The sequence below is a fragment of the Pongo pygmaeus genome, chromosome 13 (genome assembly GCF_028885625.2).
Source record: "Pongo pygmaeus isolate AG05252 chromosome 13, NHGRI_mPonPyg2-v2.0_pri, whole genome shotgun sequence".
Classification (NCBI taxonomy): Eukaryota; Metazoa; Chordata; class Mammalia; order Primates; family Hominidae; genus Pongo; species Pongo pygmaeus.
The window spans coordinates 108,882,987-108,902,925 of NC_072386.2; positions in this window are offsets into that span (position 1 = coordinate 108,882,987).

Sequence of the window (19,939 nt, forward strand, 5' to 3'; positions counted from 1 at the left end):
ATTTTACTATATAAATAGTATTCATAACTGAGTCATGTAGTTTACTCTGTGTCTTTGCCCATTTGTGATGCTAAAACAAAGTACCTGAGACTGGGTAACAGATAAACAACATAAATGTATTTCCCTTGGTTGTGGAGACTGGGAAGTTCAAGACTTAGGCACTGGCAGGTTAGGTATCTGCTGCTGGTGGTCTCTGTTTTCAAGATGGTGCCTTTTACAATGCATCCTCCAGAGGGAAGAAACACTGTGTCCTCCCACAGCAGAAGGAAAGGAAAGAAAAAAAAGCCCTAACTAATTCCCTCCAGCCCTTTTATAAGGCACTAATCCACATGAGGCTGAGCCCTCATGGCTTAATCCCCTCCTATAGGCCTTGCCTCTTAATACTGTTGCATTGAGGATTAAGTTTCAACATGGATTTGAGGGAACACAACATTCAAACCATAGCATTATGTTTGCATTTACTCACTTTGACTTTTTTTTCCTCCTGGAGTTGATCATTGCTTCATTATTTTCATTTGACTTATTTTCAAACGTTATTTCATTCTGCAATTTTCCAACAATACCAACCATAGAACTTCTCTTATTTTAGTCAATCATCACAGTATGTATGTATGTGCTGAGAAACATTCTCCTTCACCCCCACACCACAGAGTCCTTCATCCTGCCCAACTGTGGATTCAAATCACTCCCTAGCAGGAATTTGCAGCTCTTTCATGGGAATATTTTCACCATAATTTTAAAATTGCCTTGTTTGTTCTTCTGGGTTGAATCTTCTGTTTCTTTCAGAAGACTCTTCTGAGTCTTCTCTTTCTTGGTTTATACCTTTGTATTGTTGGAGCATATCTTCCAATATTTTCTCACATACTTTCAGAGATACATTTTTGAGATACTATTTGTTTAAACATGTCCTTATTATACCCTAATACATAATGATGAATTATTTGTATTTATTTATTTTTTTGCTGGAAATAATTTTCCCTCAAAATTTTGATGGAATTCATCCACAGTCTTCTAATTTCTGTGCTGGTGATGTCACCTAGATACTTGATCGTTTCATATGGTGATGGAAATAGATTGAGCAGAGAAATGCTACTTTTCTTTCTGGAAGATTTTACAGATGTTCCTTTTTCTCTGCATGCTGAAATTTCAGAAGTGCCTTAATGTGGGCATTTTTTAATTTGGGGGGATGAGAACACGGGATTCCTCAATCTAAGAGCTAATGTTCTTCATTTGTTAAATACATGTATCCACACACTTATGTACAAATACACACACATGTGTATATAGAGTTTACATAAGTATGTATACACTGTATGTATATATAGTGCGTAGTATGTATATAGTGTATGTTTGTGTGTAGATATACATGTATATATTAAAATTTCTCTCCTCTATATTTTTATATTCTGTCTTTCCATAATTATTATTTATATTGGACCTCCTAGATGTGTCTGATATCATTCTCTTCTCTTTTCTGTTTTCTGTATTTTTGTCTTTATGTTCAACTTTCTAGAGATTTCCTCATTTATCTTCCAACCCAGCCATTGAATTATTTTAAAAATATTTTGGATTTTAAAACTATACTCCACACTTTTTACTTCTAAATTTTCTGCCATTTTTAATAGAACGTGTTCATAACCCACTAAGGACACCAATCACACGTGTATGTAGGTGTGTCTTGTAGTTTCTGTTTCCTCTGCAGTCGCCTCCTACCTGGTTTCTCTGCATCAATCCTTCCCCACTAGAGTCCATTTTCAACATGGTGGCTAGAATTATCATTTTAAAAAGTGATTAATGTTTTAAGTGATAAAATAATCCTTACCCTCAAAAACAAGCAATATGGGAATTTATAAAGTAAAAAGTAAAAAAGTACTCAAAATCCACTACCCAAAAACAACTGTCATGGATATTTGGTGGCTGTCACTCTGACATCTCTCTAAGGAACATATATATATCCCTGTCTAAAGAATATATAGAAACATGATAGATGAGTTGAGAGACAGATAAAAATGTAATGCTATTATAAGGCCTATTTTATTTATTATTATTATTATTTATTTATTTATTTTTTTAATTTTTATTTTTTTGAGATGGAGTGTCACTCTGTTGCCCAGGCTGGAGTGCTGTGGTGCGATCTTGGCTCACTGCAAGCTCCGCCTCCTGGGTTCACGCCATTCTCCTGCCTCAGCCTCCCGAGTAGCTGGGACTACAGGCGCTCGCCACCATGACCAGCTAATTTTTTTTGTATTTTTAGTAGAGACGGGGTTTCACCGTGTTAGCCAGGATGGTCTCGATCTCCTGACCTTGTGATCTGCCCGCCTCAGCCTCCTAAAATGGTGGGATTACAGGTATGAGCCACCAGTGCTAGGCCTATTATTATTTTTTACATGATACATATTTATGGTATGCAACATGATGTCTTGATACATGCATACACCATGAAATGGCCAAATTAAACTATTTAACACATACATCGCCCCACATAACTATCATATCATCCACAATTCACTATTCCAGAAATCCTCAGGTACACAATATATCATTACTAACCCTAGTCATCATAATATACCACAGATCCCCTGAACACATTCCTCCTGTCTAACTGAAATTTTATATCTTTTGACCAACATCTCCCCAATCGCCTCAGCCCCCAACCTCTGGTAACCACCATTCTCTCTGCTTCTATGAGTTTGACTTTTTTAGATTCCACATAAAAGTGGAATCATGTGATATTTGTCTTTCTGTGCCTGGCTTATTTCACTTATTATAATGTCCTACAGGGCTACTTTAAAATAGATGGTTTAACCAAACACCTGATGTTCTCACTCATAGGTGGGAATTGAACAATGAGAACACTTGGACACAGGGTGGGGAACATCACACACTGGGGCCTGTCATGGGGTGGGGGAGGGGGAGGGATAGCATTAGGAGATATACCTAATGTAAATGACGAGTTAACGGGTGCAGCACACCAACATGGCACATGTATACACGTGTATACATGTTGTGCACATGTACCCTAGAACTTAAAGTATAATAATAAAAAAAAGATGGTTTAAATTTAGTTTTACTTGATTTAGCAATAAGTAAAATATATTGAAGTAAACATGAAAGAACTGATGAATGCCAAATTAAGTATTTTCCACCAGAAGGAGAGACTAGTGTCTGAAATATCTCTAGAATTAAGAAAAAGAGGTAACAAGAAATTTTAAGTTACATTCTTTTTTAAAAAAATATATGTTTCCATTTTAGACCTATCTGTTGACTCCTGCTGTGAAGAAACTAGTGCTCTCATACCCTCTCTCTTTTTTTCCCTCTCTGTCTCTCCAGTCCCCTCTCTCACATGCTATTATTAGGAAGGTTTAAAACATTTATGTATTCTGGTCTGAAACCACAGTTTTCACTGTTGTTTCAACTTAATTGTATATTTAATTGAAATCTGTCATCACCCCTGACCCTTTTCCTATGGCTTATATCCAATTACTTTGTCATCATTTATATTTTTGTTTACCTGATTTCATCTTCTGGAAGCTTTGTGTTTTTCAAAATATACACTTTATTTAACCCCATCTATTCAACATATTCTCAATTCAATGTGTAATGAATAGAAAATCACTGAGATGTTTTAGTATCTTTTTCTTAGCAAGTCTTTAATCTCCGGTGTGTATTTTACACTTAGAGCACTTTTCAATTCCACTAGCCATATTTCAGTTGTTCAGTAGTCACGTGTGGTTAGTGGCTACAGTCCTGGGGGCACAGTTCCAGACTTTGTCTTTTCCTTTGTCTCCTGTTAAATTGTGATTCCATCCCTGCAGTTTCTTCAAATTGTGAGGTTCTGTCCTAGAAAGGATCAGGGGGTGTCAATTTTTGGTTTATTGTTTTTTCCAATGTTTATAATTTTTTATTTTGAGATAATGTTAGATCCACATGCAGTCAAATGAAATCATATAGGAGCTTTTTCAAATAAGAGATTGAGGGGGAGGTCCTCGGTTCCTGCAGTTTGTGCATGCTTCCCAATATCTGTATCCTTCTTTTACACTTGAAAGGAACTTCCTTTTTAAATGTAAGTGAGATCATATAATTCTGCTGTTTAAAATCCTGCCATTGCTCCCCATTTCACTCACTAAAAGCCAAGTGTCTCTATAGTAGCTGACAAGTCATGTAAGTTCTGACTATCAGGTACTCCTCTGTTAATAAATGGGTAAGATCATTACCTCTCTGCTTTCTTCAGCTTCTCTACCTCCTTCTAATTCTATTCTGGCCAAATGGCCACAACTGTAAGGCCTAAGGTTTTCATCTCTGTCTTGCATTGCCTTATACCAGATGTGCACATCGCCCACTCCCTCACCTTCAAGATTTTGCCCAAATGTCACCTCAGTGAAGCCTACCCTGAGCAGCCAATTTAAAATGAATTACTTCTCTCCACCCATTGAACACTCCCAATTCTCTGTTGCAGTGCTCACCGTAGTCTCTTCTTTTCCAAAGCACTTTGCACTTTCTAATATGCTATAAAATTTACTTATTTATGGTCTTTGTTTGTTTAATCCCATAGCCAAAATAAAGTTCTGTCAATTACTGTTGACCGTGATAGCTTGTTTAACTTATCTGTGTCTCAGTTTCTCCATCTATAAAATTTAAATGAGAACAATTATTTTCACTTATTGAGTGGCTACCATGTTCAATGCACTGTGATAGTCTCTTCATATGTAATTTGTCATGTAAGCGCTGCAATCACCTTCAGGTAGATTGTCCACATCTAGCAAATGAGATAACATTAGAAAAGGCTAGGTGACTTGCCCAAGGTCCCACAGTTAGTAATTGATGCAGACTGGACAGGATTATAGGAGATAACCTAGACACCCACTTACCATAAAAAAAAAACTCTTAGTAAATGTTTACTTAAAAACATCTTTTATTTTTTATTGCATCCGTTTTAATAATTGCTTATGTAGTTATTCCCATTTTACAGATAAAGAAACTGAGCTCCCCAGAAGTTAAAATACTTGGTCAGAAAATTAGTAATTATTGAAGCTGGATTTCACCCAGGGTGTCTCTGGCTGCAAAACTCTTGCTCTTTTGATACTACCAAAAGGCATTCAAAGTTCGCTGGATGAAAGAGTAAATGTAACTAATGTATAGTTTCTCATTTTTACTTGCTAAATATAAAATCTCTTCTTCAATACTGCTTAAGCACATATAATTTGATCTGGATATGATTCTCCTAATGAATTTAGGCAGTGAGAAATTAACACCATTTCAATAAATTGGACATTGATATTTTTTTGAATTGCTGTCTATTTTACTCCAATTTATGGGGTAATCAGTGCTCTATTCCATAATGCTATGAGGTTTCCCACTGCTATCAATCATTCCTTCTCTCTTCATGGTATTGCTGCCTTCACTTGGTGGCCTCTGCTGCCAAATAAAAGGTCACTTAATGGGTCCTTACTCTCTGGAGCACCATCCAAAGCCTCCTCTTCAATCAGCTTCTCAGGGAGAGATCCAGGTGGGGGCAAAGAGGCAGGTCATTTCACTTCTGTTTCCATGGCAACCCATATATGAATGTGATCTTAGCCCACGACCTTGGACATAATGACCCCTAATCACATCCTCTGTGCCCCTCAGGAGTCAGCGACTGCTATGTCAATTTCCTGTGACTCACTTTAATGGCACAAGTCTCAGAAAGGAAGACAACCCATCTCAAGCAGGCAGGGGCAACCAGCAATTACTTTGGGGCAGAAACTTAGAACAGACGGGGTCTTTACAGGAATGCTACAACAGCAGTAGTTAAAATATGTCACTAGGCTCTGAGGTGCCAAATAGACCACTCTTGTTGGAGTGTTTCAGCTCCTAATTAACCCTGACTCAATTCAGTTTTGACCTACTTCATTTCTAAATCCTACACAAAGATCATGTGAATAAAGGAAGCTATGTCTAAAGAGAAATCTCTGAAGAAACAAAGAATGCTGGGATAAGTAGGAAGAGGATACCCTATAAGGTCAAAGTTAACTATCTTCAAATATATCAAATGTTGACATGGTTAAAAAATTGGGGTCAGGCTGTTATCTGGAAGTACAATAACTGGGAGACAGTTATAGGCAAGCATCCTTTCCTTGGGAGGCTCATATATCATGGTGGCCGGGTTAAGATTTAAATCACAACTCTCCCTTTTACTAACTGTATGGCTATGTGCAAATGTAGGTTTTTCTGTTACTTATATTTCCTCCTTTATAAAATAGGAATAACATTGGCATTCCTATATTTAGTATTTATTAAGTCTGTCTTCATTATTTTCATAGAGATACTGTGAGGATTAAATATACTAATTCACAGAAAACTTAGCTTACTGACTAGCACATGGGATGTATGTTAAAGGCAGTCATTTCTTTGCTGTTGTTATCATTAATATTACTTAACCTGTTACTAAAAATAAATTTTCTAAAAGTCAGACATGCTAGGAAAGGTTGCTTTAGAAGGTATTAGTTTCCACTGGACAAACTCTGCCAGTGAACATATGGCAAAGGTGGAAGGGGGTGCAATTCATCAGAAGCAGAGGTTCAAGTACTGGGAGATTAGTTGAAGTATAGACTTTAAATTTATAAATTTTTAACTGGAAGTTGCCATTATACTGTGATGTTTAGACTTTCCTCACTATTTACAAATGTCAATTTGTAAATATATATTTACATATTCTCTTCCCAGAATTCCCATATAGCATGAATTTCTTGTTCTCTTGTGGACATGTTAACTCATTAAGCACACAGTGATTGAACTGCTATTCTATGCCAGGTGTGCAGACACTATGGATGGAACTAAGGACAGCCTACCTTAAGAGCATCATGGAGCTCTGGCCCTAGTAGTGGAGGCAAATAAGCAATATGTTACATAGACAACCAACTTTACCTACATGGAATAGAATAGCGTGCAACAGTAATAATGAATGGACTAAGACTAAACCTATTAACATGGCTACATCTCAAAAACTTATGTGAGTAGACAAAAGAAGTGTGCTTTTAATAATGTAATAACACATTTATATGGATTTTGTAGGTATATGCAAAGAGTAATAGAAACCAAATTCATAAAAGTGCTTAACTCGAAGTGGGACTGAGAACAAGAGAGAAGAATGGAATCTAGTAGGAATATTCAAGGGTTGTAACTTTTTAGAGAAATTTTATTTCTTTTTTGGAAGGTGAGTATATGAACTATTTCTTTCATATATTTATGAATGAACATTCACATATATGAATGTTCATATATATGTGAATTTTTCTGAGGGTACCTCAAAAAAGAATATATATATTATATATATTCTTTCATATATATTTTTAAAGAATGGTTCATATATATATGAATGAAATGATCCCTAAAATAAAATACTTCTATAAAAAGATATTACAGCTTGCCAAAAAAGTGTTTTCAATGACTCTATTATATTAAATCAAAATTAGACACACTTGATTTAGAAGGGGCATATGATAGGAATAGCTTCTCTGTGTCTCTGTGGAAATAGCTTTGAAGAAGAGATGACTAGGTAAAATGTGGAAATCTGGGAGTGAGAAGTAGAAGGGAAAGGCATTCCACTAACTTTACTCCTTTTTAAACTTTTGCTTGCATTTTGATATCAATTACCAACATGAAACCAATTTCAACCTATTCTAGCTCCTCAATTCAACAGGCAGCCCATTAAGACATTGCATCTTATTTACTTTTGTATCCGCCAAAGCAATGAACAAAATTTATTATGTTGAACACTTATAAAAGTCAAGGCCTTGGACCTCATGTAACCTGAAAGTCACAAATACGCTAAATGTTGAACACACATTTATTTTTTATTTATATTTCATTGGCAACTAGCCCAAGTTTATGCGGTTTTAAAATGGATGTTTATATGGCAATTTTTACCCTATCTGTGCCATCTAATATTTCATTTGGATTTTCAATAAAGTAATGAAGGATATCTTTGGATCATGCCCTTCCCTGTGTGTAAAATATATTTTCTTTTTCATCCTTCACCTATCAAGTTCAATTTGCTCTATTTCTTAAAGTCCTGCTCATATGCCTCTGCCTTCATGAAGTCTTTGCTAATCAGTTCAGTGCAAAGACTGGGCTGCCTCCTATAGACTCCTTTGTGACTCTGTGACATTGATTAGGTTTAGCATAGTTCATAAACCATTGTAGAGAGCCACTACATTGTAGCCATTAATATTATTAAAGGATATTCCCTTCCTTCAAAAATGTACACTTCACGGGGGAAACAGCAATGACACAGATGCAACACTGTATGGTTTAATCCAATTCGATATGTCCCACAGCCTAACACATTCATTTTTTGGCACAAAGCAGCTGCTCAAATAAGAAAGGATGAAATGAATAAATAAGTCAATGAAATGATCAACATATGAATTGTTCTTTTCTAGCCCATTGGAGATCTCAGCCTTGCAAACGTACACCTTGCACCCCAAAAGGTGGAGTTATTTATTGTTTGCATAGGACAGCACTTTGACAAATGAACAAAAATCTGAGCTGGCTTCATTAAGAGGGATGGATATAAAGTAGCAACATGTCTGTGCTGAGCCAGTGAAAGTAAAATGAGATAATTGCCGTGGTTACAATGAGGCTGATCAAGCTGAGAGAAACAAGTTTCAAATTGTTCCAATCAGTCCTAATCCAGCAGAGTTATTAACAGTGTTCTACCCTGGTGCGACTGCATCTGCTAACGTGAGATAATGATTTATATCACAGTTTATGAAAGTTCCAATTTGTCCTAATTCAATAAGTGAAACCCAGCAAGGCAGGCAGGAGACATACATTGCACTAAGACTGGAATTCCCATTTCTTTCTCCTCTCTGCACCACCCACAGACTATCATGGCTGATGTGCATCTGCTTGCCAGGCACCTTTTGTTGTAGTCTTAAGCTGAAGGAGACAGAGCAGGTAGTTGGAGTAAAAGTTCTCAATGACACCCTAGGTCTGAAAGATCCAGCAGGAAAGGGTGTTTTGAGCAAAGCTGACATGGTGGTATCATACAATTAGACGTGTCATGGAGATTTCTGAGTCTAGGAGTTCTTAATGTGGAAATCTTGAGACCTTAGGTTAGAAAGCAGTGATTCTATGAATGCTGCAAAGGTGTGTATTTATGTGTTTGCATGTGTTTGTGCAATTTTCCTTCCTCAGGAGAAAGTTCAGAGCTTTCATTAGACCTCAAATTGTTCTTGTGACCTAACAAAGTTATGAACGATTGACAGGTCTAATCCACTCACTATAAAAATGAAAAAGCCGAAAGAAGGTCATTAAGATAATTTCCCTAAATCACTATTAGAGAATGAACTGGGGATAGACTACAAGAATCCTAAAGCCAGCCAGGAAATAATTTACATGTTTGAACACAGAAAAAAAAAATGTGGCTTCAGCCAAGTGTAGTTTCTTGGACACTGTTTTTTCTCTATCCCTTCCTCCTCATGTCCTATTGGCAACGCTGCTCCCATTTGGACAGCCAGCTGTGTGTCTCCTTCATATCCAGAGGTATCCTCAAAAAAAAAAAAATGGCTATTGATAGCCATAGAGTTCACATGATGCCATAGAAAGAACAGTGCTAGCTCCAGCTTCTGGTAGACTGTCAAGCACAGAATTGCACAAAGTGCATATTTATTGAATGAATGAATGAGCTGAAGGGTAGGAAAGATTGTGTACTTCTTTGACACTCTTTTTGACAATCTGAAAAATGAGAAGATTTGTTTTCAGAATGTCTCAGCTTCCTTTGCTTTAACATTTGATGACCATGACAGTCATTTACTTGTCACCTCATTTCCCACTATGAATTAGAGGCCTTTTTTCAAGAGATTCAATGCATCTCTGCTTAGATTGAGGATGGAAGAACTGTATATCCCCCTAACTGAGGAAGGCAGCTATCTTTTCAGCTCAGCTATAACTAGCGCTCTCTGACCCTCAGTCCAAAGCAAGCAAGCTCAATATGCCAATACTGATTAACTTGTCTCATTATTAAATAAATAAATAAAAATGCTTGAGCGTCCTTCCTAACCAGATCAGATTCAAGGCTCTGAAGATACAAAAGTAAATTTAAAAGGGATCCTTCCTTAAGGGATCTCACAATCTGTGCGAAGACTGATATATACCCGGCAGGCAAGGACTCAATCCTTGACTGCAGTGTATGTATTTGGATTGATAATTACTGAAGTCACAGATTGAGCAGAGTGTTCAAATCATATGGAGAAAAGAGCTATGAGTCATTCTGGGTGCAGCAATGGAGGTGAAAGATAAGCATTAACTCAGTCTTGAGGATAAATAACTGTGAATTTACCAGAGAAGTTGAAAGGAAAATCCACAAAACTAAGATGGCCCAAGCCAAAGCATGACACTCTGAAGGCGCATTACATACTTCTGGAGTGGTGAATACTCTGGTATGAGCCTAGGATGGTGCTTGATATTTAAAGAGAGCTCAATAAATATTTCTTGAATTAGTGAGTGAATCAATAGCTAAATAATTATAATTATTAACAGTGATAGCTAGATTTATTAGATTATTATTTAGTGTCGAATTCAATATTAAGTACTTTACATATATTGTATCACTTAATTTTCACAACAACCATAGAAGACAAGCATTGTTATTTTTTCCATTTTGTACATGAGTTTCCTAAAGCTCTGGGAGGCAGGGGAACTTTTCCAATGTCACATGGCCAGTATCAGTATCAGAATTTGGCTACAACATGACTGCATGACTTTAAATTATATGCACTTAAATTGTTTCACCTAAAGTATACAGTGTGTTGGAAAAGAGGATGGAATAAGAAATGTCTGGAAAAATACATTATGGTCATGTTGTGAAGGAAGTTGAATGCAGTATTATGAAATTTGCGTTTCACTCTGTTATGAAGGGAAAGCTGTGTAGAGTTTTCTAACCATCGGTAATGCAGGCCCTAAGTTGTGTTTTAGAAAGACAATTGGAGGGTTGTGAGTCATAGGCTAAAAAGGCGGGAGTCTATATGGTGCAGAACCACTTGGGAGATATATAAATAAATCATCTTCTCCATATTATCCTGTAGCCTGCTTTTATTTTGATAAATAGTATAGCATGCATATGGTTCCACATCAGTACATCTTCATCTGCTTAAATTACTTAGAAAATAAAATTTCACTATGAACAATTGTAAATGTAAAAAGCATGGAAAATAAAATCCTAACCCTGTGCCCCTATCATGTGCTTTTCATAATTATCAAGCCATAATTTTTGGATAAAATTATCAAATTTTATTGTCTATAACCCCCACTGTCCATCCTATTTTGAAGCAAATTTTGAAGCAAATTCCATTCTTGACATTATATTATTTACTCATAAATATTTCTACATTTCTTTCTTTCTTTTTTTGGTAGAGCTTGGGTCTTGTTATGTTGCCCAGGCTGATCTTGAACTCCTGGCCCCAAAGAATCCTCCCACCTCAGCCCTCCAAAGTGCTGGGATTACAGATATAAGCCACCACTCCCAGACAATATATTTCTTAAAAAATCCCTTATCTTACATCCTCAATCTTGATTTTCTAAAGTAGGACTCCTGAACTTATAACCCAGGCCAAATCCTGCCTTCTCCATCTTTGTGTGCCATTATACCTAACAATGGTTTGGGCATTTTTACATTTTGACATAAACAAATTAAAGACAAGAATACTATTTCACGACCAGTGAAAATTATATGAAATTCAAATTTCAATGTTTATTAATAAAATTGTATTTCACCCAAACCACTAGCATTCATTTTTGCATTGCTTACGGTGCTTTTGTGCTGAAATGACTGAGTAGAGTAATTGTGACAGCGACCATATAAGATACAAGCACTTACACAATCTCCTCAATTTTGTATCTTGGCTCACAGAGCTTAAACTCTTTAGTGATGGTGAGAATCACAAATTCCTGGGACCCACCACAAAGGTTCTAATTCAGTAAGTCTGGGGTGAGGGCATGAATTTGAATTTTTTGGGAGTTCCCAGTGGGGGCTGATACCACTAGTCAGGCGCCTCAATTTCTCTGACCTAATAAAAAAATGAGCAGGGATTCAAGACAAGGAAAGTGATGATGGGATTCTAATGGTCAACTCTTCACTGAATCCCTTCCACAGTGCCTCATCGAAGGGTCTCAGCCTCACCCTATATCAATACAGCAATTGCAGCACGAACCTGATCAACACTTGACCTGTCATTGCTTCTTGGAAAAAATAAGGAAGGCTTCCTGACACAAGTGAATCACATTTTCCAGGCAGATATTTATTCATTAGATGCATATCACACCTTTACTCAGAGTCTGGATCCTAAGCTTAAAGTATGGGTAATTATCCAGTCACAAAAATAACCATTCCGCATGGAGCCTTTAAACAAAATGAGGAAGGAGGGCCTGGTGAACACTGAGGATGAGAGAAAAAGACTAAAATGAAAAGTTCATAATGAAAGCCTCTATTTTTAAAAACTCAAATGTCAATTTTCCAAAATAGAACATTTTACCCCCCATTTTGTCCCCGATCTGAATCTGACATGTTTCTCCTTTGCACCGCCTTTCTGTGAAGAGCTGTGTTCTTTTCCTTGAGAGTCAGCGTGGTGTGGGAAAGAAGGGTGGGCTTTGTAGTGAGAGAAGACGAATCCTAGCTCTGCTCCCTTCAAGCCACATGAATTTGGCTACCTAAGCACTCAAAAGCTTGGAGCTCGGGGGCTAAGGTGATCAAATCCTTCCCATTTGCCTGGGACTTCCCTTCTTCCCCTGCTGTTTTTTGTTTCTTTTATTTTTTATTTATTTATTTTTTTTTTTTCTGAGACAGGGTCTTGCTTTGTCTCCCAGGCTAGAGTGCTGTGGCATAACCATGGCTCACTGCAGCCTTAACCTTCTGTCTCAGCCTCCTGAATAGATAGGACCACAGATGCATGTCACCATGCCTGTTTGTTGTTGTTGTTGTTTTTGTTGTTGTTGTCGTTGTTGTTTTTGTTTTTTTAATTTTCTGTAGAAATGGGGTCTTGCTATGCTGCCAGGCTGGTCTTGAATTCCTGACCTCAAGCAATCTTCCTGCCTTGGCCTCCCAAAGTGCTGGGATTACAGGCATGAGTCAACATGCCCAGCCTCCCATTTTAACACTGAAAGTCTCATGTCTTGGGAATCTCTTAGTCCTGGGCAAACCTAGGTGTTTTGTCATTCTGTTGCAACACCTGTTAAAATACAGAAACAGGCCAGGTACAGTGGCTCACATCTATAAACCCAATGCTTTTGGAGGCCAAGGAAGAAGGATTACTTATGGCCAGGAGTTTGAGACCAGGCTCAGGAACATAGTGAGATCCCATCTCTACAAAAAATGTCTAAAAATGTAGCCAGAGAAGGTTGTCCATGCTTGTAGTCCTAGCTACTCAGGAGGCTGATGGAGGAAGAATGCTTGAACCCAAGATTTTGCATTATGGTGAGCTATGATTGTGCCACTGCACTCCAGCCTGGGTGACAGAGGGAGACACTGTCTCTAAAATAATAATAATAATAATAAAAAGCAAAGGGTTATATTAGCTAGTTTAGAAGGCTGTTGCAAAGGTTTAATTATATAATACCAGCCATGGTAGAGGCAATTATTGAAGGTTGGTTTACTCCTTCCCTTGTCCCCAGATATGACTCTGAAAATTCTGGCATTCTACTTGAACCCTCTCTCTAAGGTACAGCTGACACATTCCACACTCTAATCCTCGTAGAGCATCTTCCACTAGCTCTAGTCACTCTGGAATCCAACCTCCACTGCCTCAGTACAGAGCCTCATGTTACTATGTCCTGAGCTCTTGTCTTCCCAGTTCCATTCTCTTCCTCTCCAATACATCTCACTAAGAGCTCTTTCTGAGTCATCAGTCAAGCACATTATTTTAGAGCTACACCCCTTTCTATGACTCTCTTTTCCCTAACCAAAACTGAAGCCCCAACTCTTCAAGAGCTACTGGAAGCCCTCTACAAGTGAGTGATCACCTCCTTTTATGGCCTAACATCCTATGGTCCACACTTCAGTTTCAGTGATTTGCTTGGAGTTCTCCAATAGTGTCAGCTCTCTATATAAGGTTTTTCCTCTGCCGGAAATGTCCTCTCTGTATCCTAAACTGAGGCAGTGCCTCTCAGCCATGGCACTATTCATGTCAGGGCCTGACAGCTCTTGGCTATGGGGACTGTCTTGTGCATTATAAGATGTTTAGCAACATCCATGGGTCCATGGTCACTACCTCCTACTCCCTAAGTGTCAATATTCCTTCACACTCATCAGTTATGAACCAACCATCTCTCCAAACAATGCCAAATGTTCCTCAGGAGACAAAACTGTCTACTCTTGAGAACCAAAATTGTCTACTCACTTCTGCTCGCCATCAAAAATCTAGCCCTTCTGATATTCATCAGATCTTCCTAACACATGCTTATGCTTTGCTTTGCATCAACTGCTTAAGAATATTGTTATTTCTCATAATATTGAGAATTCTTTTAAAGAAAGATCTGCTTTCCCTTTTTATCTTTTTACTTTCTCCACGATCCAGTATAAACCCTTGATTAGCAAGTCCCCAAGTAAGTATTGGTTGAATGAACTGTAAGGTCAAATAGATGGCTTCTTGTTTGTGCTTTATGTTTCTTGATGAAAGTTAACCCAGGGTTTCTTAGCCCACTAAAATCATCTAATATTACTAATGCCTTTAAATAAATATACCTTTCAATAAACATATATGTATGCACATGCATACTACTAAATTTGTAAAGTTTGAGTTTACAAGCATCTTCTGAAGTCCATAAAGTTTCAGAAAAGAAAGATTTTCTCATCCTTCTCCAATCCTGTTTTATATTCCATCTTTGATTATTTTCCCTTGATCTTCCCTTTTCAAGCTCGGTCCCATTTTACCTGGATTTTCAACCTTTGCTTAGCTTGCAAGTCTATATTGCTGTGCTAGCCAGTTATACAGTCACATTTGCTTCTCTTTCTATCTTGTCTCTTTTAATCAGCTGCTCCACTAACTGGTGGCTGGCATAAAGAATTCGTGCTAAGTGCACATCTGTTCACATCTGGCACATAAAGGCCTGTAGGTCACATTTGTACAGGCAGCACAGCTGACTTCACAGCAGTCTGAGAAAAGAAAAAAATAAAAAACTCTGGCCTAAAAATTTTTTGTATTTGATCGACCACAGTAATTGGGGCATTTCCAGCTGGCATTCGGCTTGGCACAGGGAACAATGAATGAGGCAGGTTGGGATCAGGGAGTTGGCTGTTGCCAAGACCTTTTCTTCTTTTGGTTCCTTCTGGACTCCAGCATAAGCAGTGAGAGAGGCTTGTCCATCTCATTCTGGCTTGCAGTGTGCCCTCTCTCAGTTTGCTGAGACCTGTCAATGTCAGACCATTGTTTCTAAACAGCAACCCTGACTGTCCCCAGCTTGCAAACATTAGCAAAAACAGGCAATGTTTTTACAAATAACAGAGACTGTGATTGTCTTTCCTCACTCTGGTCCTGCATCTAAGGTAACAGATTGGAAAAGGGAAGTCAAAGTTCTGGATCCTGTTGGGAAGGTCAGAGCCTTCTTCTGATTTATTGGGGGCCTGCCGCTGAGATCAAGAGGCAAGGGGACACATTGGGAAGTAGCCAGGAAAACACAGGCTGGTGTGGATGAAGTCCAAAATGAATTCGGGTTTTTGCATACAAAAATGAAATGAAAGTTATTTGTAAATGCTCTTCTGGGACAAATTGTTGAAGGGGCCAAATAAGCATTCACAGGGGGCCTCAACTAGATGTTGTATAAGGCATTTTTAAATCTTGATATTTCTTTAATTTTTTTACATCGACTTAATTATTTCTACTCCCCAAATTATATTGTTCTTTAATTTACATCCAGTAATACTTTCTATGTGCTTCTCCATCTCCTGCTTCTCCCAGCTGGATTTTTCCATAGTCAGAAGGCAGCTGAACTCGTTAGGATATGATGTGAGCAAGAGCAGGTAAACCACTCAAATACCTTCCTCAGACAGCCATCGTATCTGACATTTCACCATGAAGGACTTAAAAAAAAACAGAAATTTTGATCCTTGAGTGTTACTGTCACTTAGTACGATAACATCTGAAGTTAATACTGATAAATACTTTATTGGAAAAATAATGATTACTAATATTTTTCACTGCTGGCTAGTCTTCCAAAGAGTTTCATGTATGCTACCTCATTTGACCTGCACATTAATCTTGAGGTATAAGTAGGTATGTCTTTGAGAACTAACCTCATTAAGCTTTATTTTCTTACCTTAGTAATGGAAATAATGATGCATTCTATTTGCCAAATACTTGGGGGAGACATGAAGCAGAACAGAGAAATATATATTTATATACACACACACATTAAATGCAAAGCAGTCTACAAAACGTGAATTTAGTGGCTAAATATGTAACTCCTGAAATCAAACTTTTTCCTTTAGTAAATTGTCCACTTGCAGATGAGGAAAGTGGGGTACAGGGAGGGCAAGTGATACATCCAAGATCACGCAACAATTAGTAATTAGAATGAGGTCTTCACACATTACATCTAGTGTTTTTTTTTTTTTTTTTTTTTTTTTTTACCATTTTATCTTCCAACTACACTCACTTCAAGATAATTCAGAGCCAGTGAATCCATCCCAGAAGGATAATGACTTCAGCAGACAAGAATTGTCACGCTCTATCCTCTTGTTTGGTTACATGTGCAGATAAATGCTGCCTGAACCACTGCCATGGAGTAAACGAATCAGTGGAAGACATGACCTCTGTGTTTAAGGTCTACTTGTGAAGCTAGAGAATCCGTGCATGAAAACTAACCAATAATATAAGTCAAAACAGTGATATAAGTAAATGATGTTACAGAATTCTGGACAAGAATAGGAAGATATCCGAAAATACTTCTTGGAGAAGGTGGAGTATGAGATGAATCTTGATTACATTTAAATAGTAAGAAAAAGTTTCAGAAAGGTGATCGCATACAGAGGAATACACCAAGGAGCTCTCAAGGAGAGAGCACTTACTTTAAATGCGGATGGACATAAGTATAGAAGTTAGAAGATACGATTCCCAGGACTGACACCACCACTTTACTGTCTCTGAGAACTAGCCTCATTAAGCTTTCCTTTTTTATCTCAAAATGGAAATAATGATGCATTCTATTTGCCGAGTATTTTGGGAAGACATTAAGCAGAACAGAGAAAGAAAAATACATATGCACATTAAATGCAAAACAGTCTACAAATGTCAACTTAGTGGCTAAATATGTAATCCCTGGAATCATACTGTTTCCTTTACTAAAATATTTTTCAATTGAACTATAACCCACATGTATAAAAATGTATAATGCACAACATTAAATGTATAAGTAGATGCATAAAAACCAACTACATATTAAGGAAAAATACAAAGAAGTTATTAGATAAATAGGAAAAAAAAGACTTAAATAAGCATCTCAAAAGAAGAACATATTCAACCTCATTAGTTGTTAGGGAAATACATACCCAAATCACAAAGTGTTATCACTACACAGGCTCCAGTACATCCAAAATAAAAATAACAAGAACATACAATACAAAGTATTAGCAAAGATGTAGAGAAATTAGGACTTGCCTGCACTGCTGATGAGAGTGTACATTGTTTCAACTACTTTGAAAAACTGTTAAACAGTGTTTGCTAAAGCTGTTCAAATAAACACTCTATGACATGGCAATTCCATTCTTAGGAATATCCAACTGAAATGCATATATTTGTGCACTCCCAAAAGGCATAAAATGATATTTATTCAGCAGAAATATTTTAAATCTTAATACAACAAAAATAGCAATGGTAGAATGGATAAAGTACAGTATATTCATATAACGGGACACTAAGCAATGCCATGAATAAGCTATTTCTAAATGCAACAACATTGAAAAATCTAAATAATAACAACAACATCCAGCTATAAACAATTGCGTATTGTATAAAAACCATATATGTAAAGCTCAAAAACAGAAACAAAAAACAAATTGCTTGTGATAGAAGTCAAGATAGTGGTTACCTTTGGGTCAGGGAAAGAAAGGACCAGGAGACAGCATGAGGGTCCTCCTGGGATGCTGGTTATATTCAATTTCCTGAGCTGAGTGTTAGTCACATATTATACAGGTGCGTTTAACTTGTGAAAATTCAAATTGCCTTCTAAATCCCAGCTTCAACATCTAAGATCTATATAAACTTGGACATATTTTTAACTGAGTCTCAATTTTCTAAATCTCACAGAACTGTTTATTTAGATGATACACGTAAGGCATATAGTGCATTGCCAATAATATAGTAAGTGTTCAATCATCATTAACCTTGTAATCAATATTACTACTCATAAATAAGGTTAATAAAAGTACTTACACCATAGGGTTTTTATGAATAGGCTACGGAATGGTCAAAATTTTACACTGCTACTGGCATGTAATACATTCTCAAAAAAATAAAACTTTTGAAATCATGATTATTGAAACTTGCACAATCTCTGGCCATTTCCAGATACTGAAGGTCAATATCTCCCAATAAACCTTGATATTCTGAGAAACATACACAACATGAAGTCTGTCTGAGACACTGGGGAGGTGCCATGTTTGCAGATACCAGCTCCAGAACGGGCCAACATCCTAGAACCCAGCTCCTCTCCCTTTCATTCCGCTTATGAGCGCATGTACAGTCACTTTCTGCCTTGCTTGTGGAGTGTGGCCCAGGTGTGAAACATTCAATTTCTAGCCATAAGGGAGCTGTGAAAACAGAAGGTGTTAAATATTTATCAGGATCATCTATTTGGCTTCTTTTTTAACACCTTATTTGCAGGTTAGCAAGGAAACAGAGGGTGATCTTATGCAAGAGGCTGTAGACTAGCAGCGTGCTAACTTTGGAGTCCAACAGAACAGGTTTCATTCCCCACCACAGCCACTGACCAAAATGACACTGGGCCAAGCCATTTCAGCTCTCTGTGCCTCTCATTGCTTGTCTGTAAAATGAGAGTAATAACATACCTACTTCTTAGGCTTGTCATGAGAATTAAATGAAATAGTTAAAAATATTGCACAATTTTGATATGTATCTGCATGAAAGGGTAATGCTTATTTGTATTTCATTCTGTTCTCAGTCTTGACTATATTTATTTCATAAGTTGAAATATAATTTACATACTATAGATTTTTCCATCTTAAAGTGTTTAATTCAGTGATTTTTAATATATTCACATGGTTGTGCAAACGTCAGTAATATGTAATTTCAGATCGTTTTCATCACTTTTAAAAGAAACTTCATACCCATTGGCAGACATTCCTCCTTCCCCTTGCTCCTCTTTTCCTGACAATGAGGAATCTACTTTCTATGGATTTGCTTATTATGAATATTGCATACAAATGAAATCATTCAATACACGGTATTTTTTGTACGGCTTCTTTCACATAACATGTCTTCAAAGTTCGTCATGTTGTATCATGGGTCAGTATTTCATTCCTTGTTAATGGCTGAATAATATTCCATTCCAAAATGTATATTATATTTTGTTTATTCTTGACTATATTCTTTTTTTTTTTTTTTTTTTTTTTTTTTAATTTTTTTTTTCTTTTATTGTAATTATTATTATTATTATTATTATTATACTTTAGGTTTTATGGTACATGTGCCCAATGTGCAGTAAGTTACATATGTATACATGTGCCATGCTGGTGCACTGCACCCACCAACTCGTCATCTAGCATTAGGTATATCTCCCAATGTTATCCCTCCCCCCTCCCCCCAACCCACAACAGTCCCTGAAGTGTGATGTTCCCCTTCCTGTGTCCATGTGTTCTCATTGTTCAATTCCCACCTATGAGTGAGAATATGCGGTGTTTGGTTTTTTGTTCTTGCGATAGTTTACTGAGAATGATGATTTCCAATTTCAT